Source organism: Crocodylus siamensis, chromosome 1 (assembly GCF_052110815.1).
Source record: "Crocodylus siamensis isolate JL-2025a chromosome 1, ASM5211081v1, whole genome shotgun sequence".
In the NCBI taxonomy this organism is placed as follows: domain Eukaryota; kingdom Metazoa; phylum Chordata; order Crocodylia; family Crocodylidae; genus Crocodylus; species Crocodylus siamensis.
Window position 1 is genome coordinate 425,865,268 of NC_143395.1, and position 21,470 is coordinate 425,886,737.

General features: G+C 53.8%; 1 long non-coding RNA gene and 1 other non-coding gene across 2 annotated transcripts; one reads left to right on the forward strand and one right to left on the reverse strand.

Annotated features, from left to right (window-relative positions):
- Positions 1-5,235: 5,235 nt before the first annotated feature.
- Positions 5,236-19,084, reverse strand: LOC149875769 (uncharacterized). Its single transcript, XR_016439760.1, has 3 exons — positions 17,802-19,084; positions 12,601-12,655; positions 5,236-5,360 (listed from the first exon to the last, which is right to left on the reverse strand). It is a non-coding gene; the product is annotated as an uncharacterized LOC149875769 (long non-coding RNA).
- Positions 18,420-18,490, forward strand: TRNAG-CCC (transfer RNA glycine (anticodon CCC)). Its single transcript has one exon. It is a non-coding gene; the product is annotated as a tRNA-Gly (tRNA).
- Positions 19,085-21,470: the final 2,386 nt, after the last annotated feature.

The following is a 21,470-nucleotide window of genomic DNA, read 5'->3' on the forward strand; positions in this document are numbered from 1 at the left end:
CGTTCCCCTACCATCACCCTTCAGATGCAAGGCAGGATCTCAGAAGCTGAACATTTCTTCCCGAATGTCCACATTGGATGAAAGCACAGCAGTCCATGGGTGCAATGCCTCGAGTGTGACCAGCTCCTGTTCCCAAGGGTGAACACCACCCCCTGGGTTGCGGTGAATCCTCTGGGAAGAGAAGGGGCTGGGAAATCACAGAGAGATTCTGGGCCCTGCTCTGTTCCCGTTTCACAGCTCTGGAGAGGACATAGAGACCAACCACAGGGATATCATTCTAAGTTGTGGGGCTTGGTTAGCAAAGAGTCTGTTACGGAGACCGGGGTGAAGAGAAGGGGTGGGGAGCTGGTGCCTGGTGGCGCAGGTCTGACGAGGGGCTGAGAAACAAACCTACCAAACTGGGCTCATGGGGCAGCAGTGGGAGCTTCTTGCAGCTGGCAATGGTCATCTTCTGGTCATTGCAGTCTCCGACACCTAAACCACAACCTCTGTTCACTTCAAGTCGGCCGGCCCAGACAGTTTACACCCAAGGGTACATAAAGGGCTGGTGAGCATGATAGCCCAGCCCCTGGCACAGATCTTCGAGAGCTCCTGGTGCTGTGGTGCAGTGCCTGAAGACTGGAAGAAGGCCAATGTGGTGCCTATCTTCAAGAAAGGGAGGAAAGTAGATCTGGGGAACTACAGACCCATCAGTCGGACCTCTATCTGGGGAAGATCTTGGAAAAAATCATCAAAGACACCTTTCTTGACAAGCCGGCTGATGGCAACATCCTGAGGGATAGTCAGCACAGGCTTGTTGCGGGTACATCTTGCCTGATCAATGCCACCTCCTTCTACGACCACGTGACATTTCACCCGGACAAGGGAGAGGAGATTGACGTCATATACCTGGATTTTAAAAAAGCTTTCGATCTGGTGTCCCATGTTCATCTCATGGAAAAATTGGCCAACTGTGGCCTCGGCTACATCACAGTCCAATGGCTTGGGTCCGATGGCCTTGGTGACGCTGCATCTGGAATACTTCATCCAGTTTTGGGCTCCGCTATTCAGGAAGGATGTAGAGAAGCTTGAGAGCATGCAGAGGAGAGCCACACGCATGATCAGAGGGCAGGAGAACAGGCCTTATGATCAGAGGCTGAGAGCCAGGGGACTCTTCAGCCCGGAAAAGCGCAGGCTGAGGGGTGACCTGGTGGGAGGCTGGGATCTGGGGCAGTGGGGGCGGCAGCCCCCTTTATCCCCCCTGCACTGCAGCAGGGACCCAGGCGGTGCAGGACGGAGCTGCGCGGGCAGGACGGGGACACGGAGATGCTGCAGGTGGGCGCCCAGTGCCCAAGTGGCACCGACTGCCCAGGCAACTTCGGGGCTTTGGGAGGAAGACAGATGGGGGCTGGGCCCAGGTGCCTGGGGTCTCTCCTGGCTCTGCTGGGGGAGAGCAGGGGGCTGGAGCCCAAACCCCTGGGGTCTCTGGCCTGGTCTGTGTGGGGAGCACTTGTGCGTGGGTTTTCCTGCCTTGCTCCCACAGAGGCCCCAGCCCCGGCAGCAGCGGGACCAGACTGCAGCTCCACTCCTGCCTCCGTTCAAAAGCACTTTGGATGTGCACCGGTACAGGACACAAACCCTGGTCCAAACCCTGTGCGCAGAGCCAGCCTCAGTGCAGCGCTGCCTGGGCTCCTAGCCCCCGCCTGTCCCCGCATGGCGCTGCCCATGGCTTACGGCCCCCGGCTCGTACCACGCGGGGTTTATAATGCGGAGAAACACCGTGGACACCGCTCGTCCTGCCACAGACGCTGCTGTGGGAGCTGCCGGCCCCGCCACCCTGCGGGGGGGTCCTGAGCGAGTGATCGTGGGTGACTGGTGCCTCGAGTCTGGGGCATGTGATCATGGGATTCATAGATTTCATAGACATTAGGGCTGGAAGGGACCTCGGGAGATCATCGAGTCCAGCCCCCTGCCCAAAGGGCAGGAAGTCAGCTGGGGTCATAGGATCCCAGCAAGGTAAGCATCCAATTTGCTCTTGAAGGTGTTCAATGTAGCTGCTTGAACCACCTCCGCTGGCAGACTGTTCCAGACCTTGGGGGCTCGGACAGGAAAGAAATTCTTCCTTATGTCCAGCCTGAAACGGTCTTGCAGGAGTTTGTGACCGTTTGACCTCGTCATCCCTTGGGGCGCTCTGGTGAACAGACGTTCCCCCAGATCCTGGTGGTCACCCCTGATAAACTTATAGGTGGCCATCAGATCACCCCTGAGCCCACGCTTTCCAGGCTAAAGAGTCCCATGGCTCTCAGCCTGTCATCGTAAGATCTGTTTTCCTGACCTCTGATCATGCGCGTGGCTCTCCTCTGGACTCTCTCCAGCTTCTCCACGTCCTTTTTGAATTGTGGAGCCCAAAACTGGATGCAGGACTCCAGCTGCGGCCTCACCAAGGCTGAGTACAAGGGGAGAATGGCGTCCCGGGGTTTGCTCGAGAAGCATCTATGGATGCACGCCAGCATTTTGGTCGCTTTACTAGCTGCAGCATTGCATTGCAGGCTCATGTTCATCTTGTGGTCAATGATGACCCCCAAGTCTCTTTCTTCTGTAGTGCTATCCAACGTAGCACTGCCGAGCCTATAAGGGTGCTGCAGGTTTTTCCTCCCAAGGTGGAGAACCTTGCATTTATCGGTGTTAAATACCATGAGGTTCTCGTCCGCCCATTTGCTGAGCTTGTCCAGGTCAGCCTGGATCACCCGCCTATCTTCTGGCGTGGATGCTTTGCCCCAAAGTTTGGTGTCATCGGCGAACTTGGCCAGTCCACTCCTGACTCCAATGTCCACATCATTAATGAAGATGTTGAACAGTATGGGTCCCAGGACAGAGCCTTGAGGGACCCCACTGGTCACAGGGCACCACGATGAGTGACTGCCATCAACTACAACCCTCTGGGTCCGACCACGGAGCCAGTTTCCCAGCCAGCGGATCGTGGTGGAGCCAAGGCCACAACTGGCCAGTTTGGCCAAGAGGGGATCATGGGATACCAGATCAAAAGCTTTTTTGAAGTCAAGATATGACATCAATCTCTTCTCCCTTGTCCAGGTGATAGGTCACCTGGTCATAGAAGGAAATGAGATTGGTCAAGCAAGACTTACCCGCAACAAACCCGTGCTGGCTGTCCCTTAGGATGCTAGCCTGGGCCAGTCCCTCAAGGATGGCCTCCTTAATAAACTTTTCTAAGATCTTCCCCAGGATAGAAGTCAGGCTAATGGGCCTGTAGTTAGCCGGATCCACTCTCCTCCCTTTCTTGAAGATCGGCACCACATTGGCCTTCTTCCAGTCTCCGGGCACTACACCAGAGCGCCCGGAGTTTTCAAAGATCCGTGCCAGGGGTTGGGCTATGACACTCGATACGGGGGGCAGTGCACGCACACAATGCTGGATGTGGGCAGGGTGTGCACACAGCGTGGGGCATGTGCGTGTGGGCCCCATGATGGAACTGCTGCTCCTGCCCATGCTGCATCACCCACCGCACGGAACTGGCTGGATTTGGCCCTCGCTGGCCCTGCCCGGCCGTGTCCTGACCCCTGCCTGGGACCACCCGCTCACGGACCAGGCCATGCGCCCGCTGGAGCACAGTGCACTGTGCCACCGGGTCGCCGCACACCGTGCCCGCAGCCCCACAGGCACGCTGTTTGTGACACGAATGTGCCACGAGTCACATCCCGGAGCTGCCCCGTGCACGGCGGGGTGGGCTGTGCCTGCTGTGCCCCCTCCACACTGCAGCCTGGGTTTGTTCAGCCTGAGTGAAAGAAGGCTGAGGGGCGACTTGATAGCCACCTACAAATAGATTGGGGGAGACCACCAGGATCTGGGAGAGCAACTGCTCAGAAAAGCCCCCTTGGGAGGACGCAGGCCAGTGGACACAAACCAGCTGAGGAAAGGTTTCGGCTGGACATAAGGAAAAACTTCTTTTCTGTACGGGGAACTCAAACCTGGACCACGCTTCCAGCAGCACTGGGGCAGTCACCATCCCTGGAGGGGTTCAAGAGGCGGCTGGACAAGCCCCTCGTTGAACTTGATTGAGCCCAGTGACCTCCTGCACACAGCAGAAAACTGGGTTTGATGACCTTCCAGGTCCCTTCTGGTCCTTCTTTCTATGATTTCTTTGAAGAGGGTGCAGACAGCGTGATGCATCACAACACATCATACTACACACATTTTTCTTCAGGGAAAAAGAAACTAGAAGTATTACTAATATGCTAGAGGGCTAGGGCAGATATTCAGATTGAGATTGAAGCAAAAACAAATATAACTTTACTAGAATTCAAATTAATTTGCTAGATTACCTATTGCTCATACAAACACAAGGAACTAGGCAAAAATAATCCAAAGTTGTGGTTTCTTTTGTCCTGTTGTCAGTAGAATTAGCTGTACATCTCTCAGTGTCAGAAACCAAAATCTAGCTTTCTTCAGGATCGCAACAGTGTTACATCCACACCTGAGTTCACGGTCACCTCAGGCACTGTTTCCACACCTGAGTAGATACATTTAGCTCGAGTTAAAAACAGTCTGCACGGCTGTAGACTAGGACCTGTGTTAAGAGGAACAACTAGCAGATAGCAGAGTTGCAGAGGGAAGGCGCACTGCAATGGTGCAACATAAGGACCATTTAAAAGGAGAGGGGGCTGTTCACACACCTGTGGAGTGAAGAGTTTAGAAGGAATTGGGTTGATCGCAAGGAGCCATTACGTTAATTGACACCCTCACTGCTGCCAAAAGAAATGCTGTTGCCACGGCCTGGCAGGTGGTTTTAAAATGTGAATGGAGCTGAAATCAAAGGGGGATGAGTACAACTGCACCCCCCGCACCCCTTCCCATCCCTGAAGTCTCTCCACTGCCCCTGAGGAGCAGGGCTGGGGGTGGGGAGAGGCCAGTCGCACTGCCCCCCTGCTCTGTCCACTCCATCCCGGCCAGCACAGGGCGCTCAGCGCCTCCGGGGAGCAGGGCTGGGGGGTGGGGCTGCCCCCCTGCCCCCACCCCTGCTCCATCCCTGCTGTTATCATGGGGCCACCACCACCTCCGGCTGCAGCACTCTTGGAGCCCTCTGATTGGGTGTTCCAGTAGCCAATCAGAGTGCTCCCCGAGCGTGACAGACAGACAAAACCCTTCATTGCATAATAATTGCAGGTGTCTGAGTGATTGTCCTCGCTGTGCCCCGAGACCAGCGCTACGGCGTCTGCTGTCGTCCCACGGCTGCTCTGCTGAGACTCCCTGGTCCATCCGCGCTGCATCGGTAGCATGGTGGTAGTATTACTCCTGGCGCTCATAATGGTGTTGTGTACAATGGCAGAAACCTCTGTGTTGTGCTAATGAAGGCCATGAAAGAGCTGAGAATAAGAGAGAAAAAAGGCTGAAACTCGGTTGCTCAATGCACGGGACCAGTTCACGGTGCGTGGCATTTGCGAATGCGTAGCTAAAGGGGATGTGCTTAAACTGCTTCCCAAAAAGCACAACTGAACTTGAATCAGCTAAAAAAATGGACCTTTGTAAGTCAAGTTTTGCCACCTCTACTGCCTTGCTTCTATGTGCTGAGAATAGTTGGCTTTCCAGGCAAAGATGACAATTTTTGCCAACTGGAAGGAGGATTTCTAGTCCAAACATTAAGCAGCAGGATTTTGATTTGCTGTGCAGTAAGAGTCTAAGTTTTTAGAAGAATTTCTGTTCTTCAATGAAGTGTGAAGCAGGGAGATATGGCATGTGAAAAGGTGGGAGAGAGTTGTAAAGTGGCCCCTGTAAAAGGACCCCCGATTGTGAATGGGCTAGTGTGCACTGGAGGGGGGGGGCTGTTTGTTAGTCTGGGGTAATCATCCTTCCTGCTCCTACAACTTCTTTCAGATCGCTAAATGGATCTGCCCGCTCATATGATCAAGGGGGACCTCATGACTGCATCCCTGGCTCTGCTGCTGGCTTGCTGTGGGACCACGCGCAACTTCAGAGCCAAGATTTCATCGGTGACGAGTGACTTGGGTTGCCACAATTTGGGTGTCCCAATTTTCAGACACCTTCACAGAGCTTAAGTCAGAAAATCCCTCCCTAGGGGGTGGGCAGCTCTGCCATACCCCCCTGCCTGAAGATGTCACAGTCACAACTCCTTTCTCCAGGCTGGACCAGTGCCAGCAACACCCCCCCCCCTTTATGATGCATCCCTCAGCAACAATGGGATCTCGGGGGCTGCACTGCTTGTCCTGCCCCAGCACCCCCCTGCTCCCTTGTCACTGCTTGGGGAGTGAAGGAGCCAGCTTCTTGTTGTCCCTGCTTGTCTCTGCAGTTTCTTGCAGTGACGACGGGAAGCAAAATTCACGAGAGAGGGGCTCGAGAGGAGACCCCAGAGGAAGAACATCCTCCAGTCCAGATGTGGGAGCAGATGGAGAAAGAGATGGAGGAAAATCGCAAGCGCTTTTATCCAACGCTCCAGACCCTCTGTGTGGATGGTACGTTCCCCCAGAGCCTGGGCTCATGCCTTTCACTGCAGGAATATGTCAATGTAAAATTGGGCGTACGAGCCCTTTGGCGTGCCTTGCATCTGTAGTGGATACCTAGTGGTCCCTGCCTCGATGCCTGAGTAGTTTAAGGGAGAGACGTGGTAGAGAGGACCACTGGGGTCTGTTCTCAGATCTTCCATCAACCGATTTATTTTCAATAAGAGGATTCAGAAATCCGACTTCTCTCCTGTTTTCTCTTTTGTTTTTTTGCTTACAAATTGGTAAAATGTTTTCTCAAACAGTGGACATGCCTCTCCTTGTAAGGTGTTTGACTTTTGGCTTCAGTCATTTACTACAAATTGTACAAGGAACTGGGTCCAAACTGGCTGAAAATGAACTCTTAGTTGCAGCATCTGCTATGGAGAAACGTTCATTGCTCCCTATGTTGTATTTCTCCTGCGTGCAGTGACTCTGTCTAAGTTTTCTAGTGTCCCTGGTCAGAAATATGGGGACCATTTTCATACTGAACGTGGTGCCTTTGTCTGTGTTTGTCGTCCAGAATCGGACATGTCTTTCACTTGCATTTCAGAAATCACAAACGTCTGGGACAAAGTACCTGAATTTGTTCATCTTCACCTCAGTGCGAACAAGGTGGGGCCCTTCTGCTATTTTTTCTTGTATCCCCATGCACCCAATTTGGTTAATTTGGTCTGTTTTATAAAGAGAAACAATCTCCTTATTTAAAAAATAGCCTTCCACATGATGAAAGATATCTCTGCCTCCATCACAATGGTACTGGCCAAATGGGTTGCTCTGAGACTCCAGTGCAACCTAGCATCACTCACACTCACATCACTCACTGAAGGACACAAAAGAAGTCTGTGGCATAGTCTGAGCCTGGATCTTCTGAATCCCCGGACAATGTCTTTCTCTGAGTTTTGCTCGTTGTCTCTTGTTAGATGCTGTCTTGCCATGGAAGGCACCCACAGACTCGGCCACAAAACTTCAGAAAGGTTGAATGTTATTGTAGCAAGAGTCCTACTTTTGGAGCCCCTCTGGATGTGTGGCTCCACCCTCCTGCAATGGGCCAACCGCCTGCTTACTCGCCTGCCACGCCTTGGTCTTACTTGTGATTAATAGATGATTAGACTCAGCAGGAGGCTGCCCATTTTTATGCGCCCCGATGACAGGGGGCGCTGTCTGCGGCTCCTTTTCCTCCCCTACACCGCAGCCCAAGCCTCACAGATGGTGCTGGTATGATCTATCTTAGGCCGTGTTATTATGTCTCAGCCCTTCGTTTGCTCTCAGGGCTCCTCGTCACCCCTCCTCACTCTCAGGGCTCCTTGTCGCCCCTAACTCCAGGGCTTCTCACTGCCCCCTAGCTGCGGGGCTTCTTGCTGCCCCCCTAGCTCCGGGGCTCCTTGCTGACCCCTTCAGCTCTGGGGCTCCTTGCTGACCCCTAGCTCAGAGGCTCATTACTGCCCTCCTCGCTGCCCCCCTAGCTCCAGGGCTGGGCCAATGTGCCCCCAAACAAAGCTGCGCCCCACCCCCCGGCTCCAGGAGACCCCACGCTATCGTGGAGCTCCTATGAGGCCTGGTGACTGGCAGCTGCGCTTCCCCCTTCCCGCCACTAGGGGCCTCTCCCGAGCCGTTTCTGCTCTCAGTCGCAGAGCACCTGAGAGCTCTGTGACAGTTATCCAGAGAGAATTTTGTACCAGGATGTTTGGGCAGCAGGAGCAGGTGGCTATTGTAGAAGAAGGGCAGTTTGCCTTGTTTGTTATTCGCTTGCTAACATCTGTGGAGTCATCTGTATTTTCTCTTGTTACTGCAGAGGCCTGTGAAACAAAACTCAACAAGACCATCTTCAACAATGCCAAGAGAATCAGCCTGTGGACAAATACCTTCTCCTTCCCATAAGGCTAGACCTCTGACCTTTCCAAGGTGAGAGCACTGGCTTCCTCTCCAGTTTGCTGACTGGCTTGCTCAGCTCAGCTCCCACTTCGCTGCAGATCGTTAGCACCTAGCATTAGGGTCTAAGCCCTGTGCAGACAGGGCTGCTAAGGGAGCTCTGCTCCCAGTGTCTGAGAGTGTGAACCGAATCACTGAGAGAAGGACGGGGGGTTTCTGAAGTGTGTGGTGTATGGAGAAGATATGATACGTGGGAGTCCAGTCATGTCGTGGCATGGGTATGGTATGACCCAGCTCCAAACACATGCTGTTCAGGCTTCAGTATTGACCTTTGGCATCTTTCAGGGCAAACAGACCTGGATGGAGATAAACCACTTGCAGTAATTAGCTAGATTGAATTCTTCCTACCTCCTACTTCAGGAAAGACCCCATCAAGACTGGTTTTCTTCTTGTTACTGCCCATTACTTGGTATCGTTCCTACTGTCCAACATAAACCCTTGGAGTTGCTTATTCCTTCAGTTTCTTTATGATGAGCCTTTAAAAGTTACAGTCTTTGGGATGGTGATTAGGGATTTCAGTCCAAGTCACGCAGAAAGTAGGGCAAGACAGCACCTTGGAGATGAACTGGCTCAGAGGGCATGAACTTTTGCAGGCAACGACTTGCAGCATAACATCTGATGAAACAAGGTGCTGTGCACAAAAAGCTCCTGCCTGCTGAACTAGTCAGCCTAAAAGGTGCCATCCACAACAGTCGTTCAAGGAGCTCTGTCGTAGCGGTGTGACGAGATGGTTAGCACCCTGCAGCAGGAGCAGGGCTCTCTATTCAGACGCTAGCTTTATAGTAAAAAGGTCACAGCTTTTGCTTGCTTCCAGCATTGAGAAGAAGGAAACTGAAAAGAGCGGTGACACAGGAACCATGAAAGACGAGAATGATGTGGCCAAGAAAGAAAAGCCCATAGTGCAGACAGGGAAACATCCTCATTATACAGACAAAAAAGGTAAGTAGGATAAGGACAAGCTGATTTGTCATGTACATGATTTGTCATGTCCTTGTTAGATAACCAGAGACCCTTTATGAGATGTCCCTTAGCAACAATCTCTCCTAGAGAGTGCCTCTCCCTTCCTGTCCCAGCATCCCCCTGCTCCCACATGATACATAGCCTCTGCACTGAGTTCGGCAGCTTCTTCTCTGCTCTGTCCAGTCAGGGGCATGGACCAAGGTGATCAAAGGCCCCAAGGCCCGCTGCACCAAGGCCCCTGCCCCGCCGGAGCTTAGCAGCAGGTACGCACCTCTTGCTGCTCCAGCAGAGCCTGCCGAGTTGCCAGCTCCTGCAGGCAGCCCAGGCTCGACCGCAGCTATGATCAAAGGAAAATTGCAGAAAAGGACAATCTCGCGATTTCCCAGTTGGTCTACTAAAAGGTATCATTTTTGAAGCAAGAGTTGTAGTTTTTTGTCAGGAGTTCACCAGGGAACTGACTGAGGTCGCTTGCTCCAGGACCTTGGTTGTCATGGGTGACTTCAATTACCCGGACATCTCGTGGGAAGATCACTCAGCTAAATCTGAGCGGGCGCAAAGCTTTCTCTCGTGCTCATTGAATGTGTTCCCTTATACCATTCAATTTGGATCGGTTCTTGAAATGATGCTTCTGTCTTATTCTTGATAATGTTTGCTTCAAAATGAATTGGAAGTCACAAGGAATATCAAGACATAGGACAGTTGATATTCCACATTCAGATCCAGTATTTCTTCACCGACAACACTTCTGCAGAAAGCAGCTGTTTGAAATGCATGGAAGGTCCCCTTCCCATCAAATGTCTCCTCAGAAATGTCTACATTATCATTAGCATATCTGATGTAGCCTGCAATCTGATCATGTCTGAAATTCATTGGCACGATTGTGTTTCTCTTTGCTGTATACCTTGCCAGTACACCGTGCGCTAACATAGTACTGGCATGGATGACTGTCATAGCTCACAGAGTGGCCTGCTACACGCAAAAGCTGCACAAGCTGTTTAGACCTCAGTGCTTGAAAGATTGTCAATCCAAGTCCAAGATACTTGGGAGTATCTTTTTGTCCATTTGTAGCCAAGAACAGAGTGTCCTGGGCAACAGACCGTGCTCGTGTGCGATGCTAATCACTCTTGCAGTCTTCATATCAGTCATGTCCAGAGCATAGCAGTCGAAGAAACTCATACAAAGTCTCAGGTACTACAGTTTTTGAACTTTGTATGTTGATGCCTCCAATGAAATTCTGTCCTGGGAAAGATTGGATGCCTGTTTTAATCTTCATGGAGACATGGTACAAGCAGTTTAGCAGCTCCAGGTCTCTCCCTGCAGGCCCTTGGGAAGTTTCCTCCATTAAAGTGTTAGATCTCCTCTGCACACACTAAACACTAGGGCTCTGTGAAATTTCATGGGGCATTTCATTTCAACTCTGTTGTTACTGATTTTGAGGTGAAAACAGCAAAATCAAAATGAAACAAAGGCTTCAAAACAGCCTCCAAACAAAAGGACTAGTTGAAACATTTTGAAAGGAGAAAAGTTTCAACCATACTGCTGGGGGTGGGAAGTAAGTCCAGCTGGGCTGACTTCCCATCCCTGGTGCATGATCCGGCTGTGGATGTGGAGTCAGCTCAGTTGGGCTGACTTCCCATCCCTGGTGCTAGATCTGGCCGGGGGCAGGGAGTCAGGCCAGTCAGGCTGACTCCCCACCCCCGGCACTAGAGGGGGCGGGGGACAGGGAGGCAGTGCTAGTGCGGGGGGGGGGGTGGAGCTCAGCCAACAGAGCTGACTCTCCATCCCATCAGCAGGTAGGGCATGTGGTGTGGAGTCAGCCCAGCTGGGCTGACTTCCCATCCCTGACACTAGAGTGGGCATTGGGAGGGGAGTCAGTGCTAGTGCAGGGGCAGGAAGGAAGTCAGCCCAGTTGGGCTGATTCCAAATCCCCACACTAGGTAGGACGTGGGGCTGGGAGTCAGCCCAAGTGGGCTGACTCCCCATCCCTGACACTAGATCGGGCTGGGGGTGGGTAGTCAGCAGTACAGCAGGCGGGGGGGCGGGGAATCAGCCCACCTGGGCTGACTCCATGTCCCCAGCCATATCTAGCACTGGGGATGGGAAGTCAGCCCTGCTGCGCTGACTCCCTGTCCCAGCCCAATCTTGCTCCAGGGGTGGGCAGTCCGCCCAGCTGGACTGTCTTCCCATCCCCAGCAGTATCGTCAAAACATTTTGGCTAGCTTTGTTTTGCTTCTAGGCTGTTTTGAAGTCCTTTCATTTCAATTTTGCTGTTTCAACCCTGGAATTTGTCGAAATAGTGTCAAAATGAAACCACCGATGAAATTTTGCTCAGCCCTAATGTACTGGTGTCTTTCTCATTGGAACGATGTGGGGTCCACAGGGATTGCTGTGGTTTCCCTAGGGCTCCATGACTGTGCCAGCTTCACCCTGTGGGCACCTTCTAGTCTCATCTGCCACATCTTGTTTGTTGCAGTAATAAGATGGTTGGCTGCCCAAGAGTTTATGTGGTTATGTTTCTGCTCCCCGCCAGTAGATCCTGCTGCCCATGGATCCCTTGCTGGGGCTTACTCAAAGTGTGTTCCTCTTGAGACACCCTGAGCTTTATGGGCTAGATGTGTGGCTCCAAAACTGGCCCTTTACCATGCCCCATGTCTCAAAGGTGGTAGTCAAACTAGTCCTCCTGAGGCCTTAGTCTAATTTGGCCTCCTGCCATTACTGGGCCCTTGATGCCTGCTTTCACACCCTTTCCAGTCCTGCCTGTGCGCCCTCTCTGGGCCTGGGCTCTCTCCGGCCTTGTCTGTGCACCCTTTCTGGATCTGTCTGTGTGCCTTCTTAGGCCCTGGGCCCTCTCTGGCCCTGTCTGCACACTTTATCTGGTGCTGGACTCTCTCTGGCCCTGTCTGTGCACCCTTTCTGGCGCCGGGCTGTCTCCAGCCCTGTCTACGTGCTCTCTGCGGTACTGGGGCTCTTTGCGGTGTTGTGCCCTTATGAGGCCTCCTTCTCCCCAGTAGCCTCAGTCCAGTCCACCAGTTGCAACTAGCAACTTAAATACCAGCCCCTGGGCTATAACATAACAACAACAATAACACTGGATGTCACACTCTGCCCCTTTAAGGAGGCACGCTTCTCCCTCAGCCCTGCGTGCCCCCTTGCCCTAGATCCTTTAGGAGCTTGTAGGGCCCATCAGTCTTATCAGCAGCAGAATGGGCAAACAAACCTCTCTTAGGAGCGCTCCTGCAAGAGCTCCTGTAAGACAGCCTTCAGTGTTCAACCTGAAAATATAGAAGGAAGGCACATTATATTCTATGGATGTGCAATTATATTTCATTTTCCAGAAAAAAAATGCTTTGTTTAAAGAAAAATATGCTTAAGAAAAACAGTAGAAAAACATTTTTAAAGAAAAAACACCAGCTGATATATATTAATGTTGGAAACACACAGACTGCTGTAATTCATCTCAATATTAATTGCTGCAGTGGAGAGATGGGTTTTTATATCACGGAAATGTTCCCCCATAAAAAACCCCAATGTGCACATTGTAACAAAAACTGTGCAAACATCATTTCTAAGGCCTTTTCTGAGTCCTGTGCCCCTCTGGTCCTTGCTTCAGTCCTACCTTCCACCTCCTCGTGGCTGCCCTGAGCCCTCAGATAAGGGCCCCATTGTACACTTGTCAATGTTATGTAATAAAATGTTCCGCCTATTCCTTGCGTCTGGTTTTTTCATGAAAGAACTTTGTTATAATGCTTACCGATTTTAGATGTACATGCCGTGCCACGCCGCTGGCTGGGATCTGTTAGGTCTACACACAGCAAAGCAGAGTACTATTGAGATTAGCTTGTCAGTGTAACACCAGATGGATGGAGGAGCAAAGAAGGGCAACGATGTGCCACAAGGTTGGAAACACCCTTCTTGTTCGAGGAGAGCGTCTGTCTCCGGTGGCTTTGCTTATTAATGGAATTCAAGAGAACGTTTCTATTAGCCTGAGGGCTGCATGGCGAGCAGTCATGTTACCTGGTATATCTTGCATAGACGGCGCACGCTGCTGGCACGGCACACGACTCACTCCAAGGGACATCATATAACTTACCCAGCTCAGACAATGACTCAGTTTTAGAGACGCGTAGCACCTCCTCCATGTTCTGCTTCCCCGCACTTGGGATGAGGTTTCTGCCCCCACCGGTTTGCACTTGATCAGGGATGGTTCCTGATCCAGGCTCATTTCCACTTCTCTTGAGGTGAAATGTGATTGAGCTGGTGCACCATTAGACTTTGCCACGACATCAGGAGAGCGTGCCGCTATGGTGACATAGCTGCCAATCTCACGTAGACCTATGTGATTGCTAAGCCCCTGTAGTACACCGTATGGTGATGTACCGCATTGCTATGTCACCGTAAGGCAGGGATAGGCAATTATTTCGGGTGGAGCACTGCTTACTGAGTTTTCACAAGCCATCGAGCGCTGCATGACAGGCAGCCAGGGGCAGATAAACATTCAGAGAGTCACAGAATCACTGAGTGGGAAGGGACCTAGACAGATCATCTAGCCCGACCCCCTGCCATGGGCAGGAAGGAGCACTGGGGGTGGCAGGGGTCATAAGACCCCAGCCAGGTGCCTATCCAGTCTCCTCTTGAAGATTTCCAGGGAAGGTGAGAGCACCACCTCTCTGGGAAGCCTATTCCAGGCTCTGGCCACCCTTACCGTGAAGTAGTTCTTCCTAATATCTAACCTAAACCTATCCCCGCTCAGCTTGTGGCCATTGTTCCTGGTGACTCCAAGGGGAGCCCTGGTGAAACAGACGTTCCCCGAGTCCCTGCTGCTGGCCCCTGAGAAGGTTGTAGCAGCCACAAGTTCCCCCCTCGGTCTCCTCTTGCAGAGACTGAAGAGATTCGAGTCCCTCAGCCTCTCTTCATAGGGCTGGCCATGGAGGCCCCCGACCATATGAGTGGCCTCCTCTGGACCCTCTCCAGGTTCCCCACGTCCCTCTTGAAGTGCGGCGCCCAGGACTGGACACAGGACTCCAGCCACGGCCTGACCAGCACTGCATAGAGGGGGAGCAAGACTTCTCAGGACCTGTTAGTGATGCCCCTGTTGATGCAAGACAGGGTGCGGTTGGCTCTGCCTATTGCTTCATCGCATTGGCGACTCATATTCATCCTGGAGTCAATCCTGACTCCAAGATCCCTCTCTGCCTCTGTGCTGCCGAGAGGGGCAGCCCCTAACCTATAACGATAATGCTGGTTCCCTCTCCCCAGGTGCAGCACCCTGCACTTGTCCTTGTTGAACCGCATCCTGTTCAGATCCGCCCACTTCTCCAACCTATCCAGGTCTGCCTGGATATGGTCCCTGCCTGCTGGTGTATTCACTTTCCCCGCCAGCTTGGTGTCATCAGTGAACTTGAACAGGGTGCTCGCCACACCCTCGTCCAGGTCGCTAATGAAGATGTTGAACAGCACCGGGCCCAAGGACCGAGCCCTGGGGGACTCTGCTGCCCACAACCCCCCAGGTTGACATCGACCCATCCACCACCACCCTCTGGGTGCGCCCCTGGAGCCAGTTTGTCATCCGTGTGACCGTGCATTCGTCCATGCTGCAGTCCCTCACCTTGCCTACCAGAATTGGGGGGGAACACTGTGTCAGAGGCCTTCGGGAAGTCCAAGAAGACGACATCGACTTCCTCCTCCCCATCTAAGCTCTTTGTTACCTGGTCATAGAAAGAGACCAGATTGGTCGGGCAGGATCGGCCTGGCACGAACCCGTGCTGGCTACCCCTCAACATCATTTCCCCTACAGGGCTCTCACAAATGTGGCCCTTGATCATTTTTTCAAAGACCTTTCCCAGGATAGAAGCGAGGCTGACTGGCCTGTAGTTGCCAGGCTCTTCCTTCCTCCCCTTCTTGAAAATAGGGACCACATATTAATTTTCTTAATCTTGGGGTGGGGGCTCGTGTGCCAGATAGAAAGTCCTGGTGGGCAGCATTCAGCCCCCGGGCCACATTTTGCCCAGCCCTGCCATAAGGTGTTGTGTAGATGTGCCCAGAATTTACTGGCATTTACACCACTTCTTGGGGCCATCCGCAGTTATCAATGACAAAATGTTCATCATTCGGGCGGTCGATAAGGTTCCTGACAAAGGCGTCTGTAACTGGGACCCCAAACGTGGACTCGAGATCGAAGCTCAGTCGAATATTTGAGCTGTTTCCAAGCCCTGAAAAAGGTTAGCCTGCTGCACAATCAAAAACCCACTATTTCAATTTAGGGGATTTAACTCCTGTCATGTGTACAAGCACCTTGGAGCCTGCTTAAAGTTATCACGAAGATAGTAAGAAAAGCTGGAAGCAATATCTCAATATTTCTTCTCAGCTGGCCTGTCCATGAACTTACCTCCCCTTTCACTATGCTATGAGGACCGGTATTTTGTATTTTAACTTTCGTGAGTAGGCCCCAAATCAGTTTGAGTTTCACAGTCAGCCCTGGGGATGGAGGTGTCTTGGTCACAGCTACCTTTCTCATTCCGAAACCTCCCGCCTTCTCTGTGCCGCACTTACTGGCAGACCTGGTCTCTGCTTCCCCCACGCATGTGCTGCTTTGACGTCTCCTTCATGTTTTCTAGCAAATAATTGCATGGGATCAGGCAGTTGTGGAGGGCTATGGGAGCGCACATGACATCATGATACAACTGCACATGGGAGTGCACTGCAAAACAACTAAATATACATATGAAAATAAGGTCCAAGCATGAAAATCTGGGGTTCTCCAGAATACCATAGGATGGCTTCAGTCTCATTGGCTTCTCTAGGGCCAGCTCCCCATTCATGACACGAGCAAAATACATGAAGGAAAAGCTGATCTTTCCACCCGCCAATGGATTCAGACAATGTTCAAAAAACCCTTTACCCAGTGTCAGGGATGGCTGCTGCCTGCACGTCCTGATGCCATGGGCAGGATTTACTGGATTATGGATTACCATACTCTCCCACCTATGACATGTTCCATCATATAATGCTCCCCTTCTTTTTGAAATGTAGGATGAAGAAAAAAAAATTCCAGTCATATGACCACAAAGAGAGCCAATCTTCTGTGCACTCACCCTCCATTTCTGGCTTCACTAAACCAGAAAACCTAGCTTCTGCTGGTCCAGGGTCTCCAGGGGTGCTGCTATACCTTTGAGAACAGCTTAAGAGTCTTCAGGGCTATGAAATATCAAGAGAAAGACCAGAAGCAACCACCAACCAGCTAAATCACCCACAGAAATATTACCTTGATGAGTGGAACGTGAAGAACATTACAATGGAGAGATGATTGTTAACACCAAAGAACTGAAGAGTAATGAGTCAGAAAGTCAATGGACACCTTTAACTATCAGAATAGAAATATCACATCTATTGCACTGGGAAGCAGGAATCAAGCCAGCATCTTCTATGCTGGACAGAAAAGCTACTTCCCTCTTAACACACATGCCCTGATTTGCAGTAAAGGTATGTTTTGTATGTGAGAAAACATGACATAGTCAACTGGTGTCCCCCAAGTCTGTGGATTTAGTTTGGACTGCCTCACCAGCCCGAGGAGCTCTTCCCCACAGACACCCAGGGAGTCTTGGGGACTGGCTGCCCTGGGCAGGGGACCTCCGGCAAGGCTTCTCCACACAGCCCAAAAGAGCCCCCTGGGTTGGTCCTGTGGTGTAACGGCCAGCACCCTGGGCTCTGAATCCAGTAATCCGAGTTCGAGTCTCGGCAGGGCCTCAGGTGAGTCTCTTTTGCATGGACAGCTCTTGCAAAGAGGTGACTTGGCTCTCTCCTGAGCTTTCCACTCCTTTGCTCTTCCCCACATTTGCATGGGTGTGCAAAATACAGCCAATGTCCTGGAACTGGCCCACAGCACGATGGTTTCCAGCCCACAGATGGGAGCAATCCAAGCCGTGGCACATGCAGCCAGTCCCGCCACGCCGGGCGCACAGTGGCACTGGGACAGCCACAGACTCAGTTTCCCCCTGCCCCACTGGCAGCAACACTGAGCATCAGCAGCCAGATGCTGCTCCCACCTGCCATGGCCCCACCACATCCCCTCGCCTGAGCCTGGGCTGCCTGCTGGCTCCACAGCCAGGCCCCATGGGATCCCGCCAGTCCGCCCATCCTGCCTGGCATCCCCAGCAGTGGGCTTGAAGTGCAAACGTCTGGGTCACATAGGATTAATTGCCCTCCCCCACCCCTCCACAACTATGGGCTGGCTCAGCACCCCGTCCTGACATGCTGCGCCTGGCTGGATCAACTCTCCCAACTCTGACGAGCCGGTGACACACAAGCATTTTTGTGCCACTGATATGCCATGGCTGCACGAGCGTGCAGCACTGATTGTGTGACAAGTGTGCTGTAACAAAGGTGGAAGGAAGCCCCGGGCCCTTGGAGCTGGGAACTCACGCTCTCCTCCTGCGGCCTGCGGGGAGGTGCCGAGAGGAGGCAAACTCCCCCTGAAGGCTGTTCCGCTCTGGGCTCGCTCTCCTTCGCTCCATGCTCACCTCCCTCCTCTTGCCCTGGGGCCAGGGAAGGACTCCTGCAAGAATGAATCACCACAGGAAAAGGAAGAGGAGCAGCCAAGTGCCCGGCCTGCGGCACAGGCAGCAGACAGGCCCAAGGGGGTCTCTGCTATGTCCATCCAGACCCTGGGGCACCCACATCCCAGATGCTCGTAGTCACTGCAGGATCCCCGCAGCACCCATCACAGGGACGGAGGGAGTCGCATGGAAAGCAGGAGCTCAGAAAGGGATTGGGGGTCCTTGTGGCAGCCAGGGCAAAGGAAGAAACCCACGCAAGGGTAGCGCAGTCACTTCCCCGTGGTTGTAGTGTTTTCCTGTTTGTTCTACTGCGGGCTGTTTGTTTCAGTGCTGGCCGGTGATGCTTGATCAGCTTTGGATCACGAGCGTGAAGATCCCCCAAAACCTTGGGCTTGTTTGTCCTTGGACTGAATCCCAGTGGAGGGAAGGGTCCCCTTTCTGCTTGCTTTGTCAGGACTTGGATAGATTTGCTGGTGTCTCCAGTGCATTGGTGGTTCAAGGGTAGAATTCCTGCCTCCCATGCAGGAGACCTGGGTTCAACTCCCAGCCAGTGCAGGGGCTGTAGGGGACCATGTTGTAGGCCTTAACAGCCTAGTTCAGTTCAAGAAGCTTGTGGGTGACTTCCAGTGCAGCCTCCAGAGGGACTGGCTCCGGGATGTCTCTTTTGCAGTATGACCTGCACCCAGTGCCTCCTCTACCGCATTGGCTGAGCCTGCCCTTGGCATAGGACTGGACTGATTTTGCCGTCCCCTGGGGTCCTGGCAGCGCTAGCAGGGGCCGCGCACCCTCAGGCCGGCTCCACGGAGGCAGGACAAGCAGAGCTCTGTGAAGCCGGTAACGAGCCTAAAGTGCTGTCACCGTTCACACCCTCAGCTGCTATTTCTTCAGCTGTTAGCACTTCAGACTGTGTCCCGCTGGGAGCGGTGTCTTGACGCATCGCTCACTGGCTGCCCGCTGCTGCGCCAAGTCACTGAGCAGTAGGCTTGTGCGAGGCAGCCACGATCCGATCCAGCTTTGGAGCCAGCCACTTCCCATGGCGGTGATCTGATCGAGAGCTCCAGACCGAGCTCCAGCTTGGATCCGGCCGAAGTGGCGCCGAAGCTTCGGAGCCGCCTCAGCCATCTGGCCATAGGGTATCATGTTTGTTGCTTTTTGTCTGACTTGGATTCAACTTGCAGGGCTGGTAGCCTCTGCGGAGCGCCTGAAGCCTGCCAAGTTTCCGGAAGATTGGTGTAGAGGTCTGGGGGGACCTGTACCCCAAATTCTTGAAAGCAAAACTCCTGTCATGTCCATGTGTTATAACACAAGGGGGTCAAAACTGCAGGGGTGGTGGCCCCTGGGGTGGCCATGAAGCCTGCCAGCTGTCAAGGAGCTCGGTGCAGGGGTTTGTGGGGAACTGCACCTCACGCTGTGGACAAGCAAAACTCATGACCTGGGTGACACTGTGGGTTAAGACGCAGTGGGGTGAAAGCTGCAGGGATGGTGGCCCCTGGGGTGGCCATGATGACTGCCAGCTCTGGAGGAGATCAGTGCAGGGGGGTTCTGGGGCCCTGCACCCCTAGCTGCTGACAGGCAAACCTCATGACCTGGGTGCTGACTGTGTCCATCTTGGAGCAGTTGATTGTCTGCATTGACTATTTCCTTTCCTTAGTTTGCTTTCGTAGGTGTTAATTGATGGTAATTAGCTGGCTACATTAGCTAGCTGCTGTGTATTGAGTTGGTCCTGGAGTGAATCCTGATGGGTTGCTAAGTGGTAACACAGCAGCTTAGCAGCCAGGCCGGCAGTCGTGTCTCCCACGCCCCAAGACACAGACAGTCAGTCCCACAAGCACCCATGGCATGTGTGAGGGAGTGGGGCCTAGGGGCGGCCGTGAACTCCCTAGCACCCCCTACCATCACGTTAGGGTGAACTTAGCACCCTCAGAATCTCGCCCGCCACGACTTTGATGACCGATAAGTTGTATGGGAGGCTGCCTCTGTTCCCCAGTCGACGGTACTGATGTTCCGGCCCCTACACCTAAATGGGGTATCTATATGCGCCCCGCCTTAAGGGCTAGGCGTGCCTCCAAACCTCCCCTTCAGCACGCCCCAAGCCTCGCAGCTGTTCTGGGGGACGTTTGTATAGTCCCTCGCCCCTCGGATGCCCTTGTTCTCTCTCTCGGGCACCCCGGGCTCCTCGCCCACCTGGCGCCCCCTTGGGTCGGGCTCCTATCTCAAGCCCGCTCCCTGCGCCCTGGGCCTGTCTCGCTGGCGGCCAGCTAATCGCTGGCGCCCCCTGGGTCCGGCTCGCTAGCGCCGCCTAATACCGGCGCCCCCTGGGCCGGGTTCTCTCCGGCGTCCAGCTAATCGCTGGCTCCCCCTGGGTCTAGAGCGTTACTGCCGCCCTAATCCCGGCGCCCTTGGGCCGGCTCGCTATCGCCGCCCTAATCCCGGCGCCCTTGGGTCTGGCTCGCTACCTCGCCTGTTCTGCCCCGCTCTGGGGCCTTGCCCTCCCTAGGGCCGACGCCGCGCGCCTTGCGCCCTTTCTCTGCCCCACTCTGGGGCCTTGCCCTCTCCAGGGCCGACGCCGCGCGCCTCGCGCTCTGTCTCTGCCCCGCTCCGGGGCCTTGCCCTCTCCAGGGCCGACGCCTAGCGCCTCGCGCTAGGGGGCACAGGCGATCGCCGCCGTGCCTGTGCCCTTGACCCTTCTCTGGGTCCGGTTGCCCCACTGGGCAAAACACCGCCCTTATGGGCTGGGGTCTGCAACCCCGCACACCGCGCCTCCCTGGCGCAATACGGTGCCTCTCTGGCACTGACAATAGTGCCCCGCTGGCACTGTGGCCCTACTGGGCACCGGGAACCCCCAAGCTGCTGGGGAGCCCCCGTGAGGCCGCCTCGCTCCCCTACAGCCTCACCCGGTCCTCCGGTGCAAACTGGAACTTAAGCTCAAGCCATCTGGCTGCAACATAAACACAGAGGCTCCGTACGCCTAACCATAACTCCAAGCCCTGCCAGGGCTCTCAGTCCTACCTCCCTTCAGGGCCATCTTCTTCCCCGCATCATCGCAGCCAGTTAGTGTGGCACGGCTGCGACCACTAACTCGGGCCACTCAGCTCAGCCACACAGCTCCTGCTCCTGCGGCAGCCAGAAGGGAACCGTGAGGCAGGCTCCGGCCGAAGCTGTTTATAAAGGCCTGGCCCTGCCCGCTTCTGGCCCCGTCACCCGCCTGGTCGCCCTGGCAACTGGCACCTGAGCTGCCTGGATGATTGGCAGCTCTGCCAATCATACTCAGTCACGGGGCACTTACGTGACTCCGTGACAGCATGAGTTTTGCCTGTCAGCAGCTAGGGGTGCGGAGCCAGAACCCCTGCACCCCTCTCCTCAACAGCTGGCAGGCGTCATGGCTACCGCAGGGACCACCCTCCCTGCACCTTTCACTCTGCTGCACCCTAACACACAGTGTCACCCATGTCACGAGTCTTGCTTGTCCACAGCTTGAGGTGCAGTTCCCCCCATACCCCTGCACTGATCTTGAAACTTGGCCTGCTTTGTGGCC